This window comes from Sinocyclocheilus anshuiensis, unplaced genomic scaffold (assembly GCF_001515605.1).
Source record: "Sinocyclocheilus anshuiensis isolate Anshui unplaced genomic scaffold, SAMN03320099.WGS_v1.1 scaffold131, whole genome shotgun sequence".
Classification (NCBI taxonomy): domain Eukaryota; kingdom Metazoa; phylum Chordata; class Actinopteri; order Cypriniformes; family Cyprinidae; genus Sinocyclocheilus; species Sinocyclocheilus anshuiensis.
In genome coordinates, this window is record NW_015548193.1 from 333,254 (window position 1) to 334,636 (window position 1,383).

Consider the following 1,383-nt stretch of genomic DNA (forward strand, 5'->3'; position numbering starts at 1 on the left):
AAGTGCAGTGAAAATGATTTTAAATTTTACATTTGAATTTAATTTTTTCTACTAGAATATTATTCAGCGTGTGGACTTTTTTTTTGATCATTTGATTTTTGTTTCATGCTCTTGAAGCATTAAATGTGTAACTGAGTGCAACATTCTATTTCTATTTTTGCTTTAAAATCAACAAAAATCAGAACAATTAATTACAGGTTATTTCACTATATGAGAATTGGGAGAGGAAATGTCATAAAAATACTTATAAAAATAATGTCACAATGCAAAATATCTTGATTGGTCTAAAATAAGCTGCATCTTCATACATTTGATTTTGATGTTTCACCGATTTATACCATATTTTACATGTAACGATAAAAATAGGACAATCAGATATATTTCTGATAATTAAAAAAAATATATTGTGCAAATCCAACATTTATTCAACACTAGAGAGCAGCATACAGTCTGTTTTATAATATAGTGTGACACATCCCAGTATCACTCTGTGTGTGTGTGTGTGTGTGTGTGCGCGCGCGTGCGTGCGTGAGTGCGTGTTTTCACCATTTGTGAATAAAATGTTGTATAAAATCAGCCAAATTATATATGAACAAACCCCTCTATATATACACTTCAGAATACAAATAATGTTTTAGATACATACAGAAGGTGGAACATGTATTATTGAAGCACTCGATTTCATCTTTCTATCCTGTCTCTCCATAAAGGATATCTATTTACATAACCCCAACGTGCGCTGGGACGACATTATAGGCCTGGAGGATGCCAAGCGATTAGTCAAAGAAGCTGTCATCTACCCCATTAAGGTGCTTGGCTGCTAAACACTTTTGTATTTCTCAAGCTGCCGCCTGCCTTCGATTCTGAATACATCTCCACTAAAGGCTAGAGGAAAGCCGGGCTCAGGGTTATTTCTTAAGATGACATGAAATCTATACCTGAATACCATCCAATCTGATCGCTCACATATCTGGCTCATCTCTGGCCTCTCTGGTGATGACTACAAATCTACAATACGCTCCTGACAAACAGGAAATGCAAACGTTATCTGTCTTCCCCGACTCAATCATGTGGTGAAGGAGCTTGTTGTCGTACAGAATTACCTGGAAATTCTGCTTGCACGGCTTATTTCTGCTTGTAGCACATAAAGTAAGAATTGTATGAAGAACATGATTCACATTATGCTGAAAGACATTTTGAGGCTCAGTTTTGTCAATACTTGAACCTTTTCATGTATTAGATGAAGTGGAGTCTGACAGTTAATTGGTCGATGAAAATATTAGATTTTGTTATTCACCTTAACGTAAGGTCAATAAACGCTATTGATTTTGGTCAGTTTTTAGTGGTGTCTGGTAAGGCATCTTCCAGAAAAGTGGTGTGTGC